Raw genomic sequence first — 425 nt, forward strand, 5'->3', positions numbered from 1 at the left:
CCTGCCCTGAATCAGGAGGAAGGTAAGGAGGGAGGGAAGGAGGAAGGAAGAAAGGGAGAAATCACTTGTTTATCTCTTTCACATATGTGGGTGTGCGCGCACACACACACACATACACTTACAACTATGTGGACAAGATCAGAGTTTCTAAGCCAAAATTCATCCACATCCTTTACTTAGTATTCTCCCTCTTAAGTAATGATTAATCTATCATTATCACTTTAATTTTCTCATTTTCTTCACTTTTGCTATTTACTATTTATTAGAATGGATAAAAGAAATAGAGATGGCGGCGGGGAGGGTTGCTCAACAGCAACACAGATTTATTGGACAAAGACTTGCAGAGGCGGAACACCAGACAACGCTGGAGCCCAAGCCCTGCTTATTGACTGGAGCAGTTGTAGGTCTGGACAGGAGAGGTGGGG

This window comes from Colobus angolensis, unplaced genomic scaffold (assembly GCF_000951035.1).
Source record: "Colobus angolensis palliatus isolate OR3802 unplaced genomic scaffold, Cang.pa_1.0 Scaffold52, whole genome shotgun sequence".
In the NCBI taxonomy this organism is placed as follows: Eukaryota; Metazoa; Chordata; class Mammalia; order Primates; family Cercopithecidae; genus Colobus; species Colobus angolensis.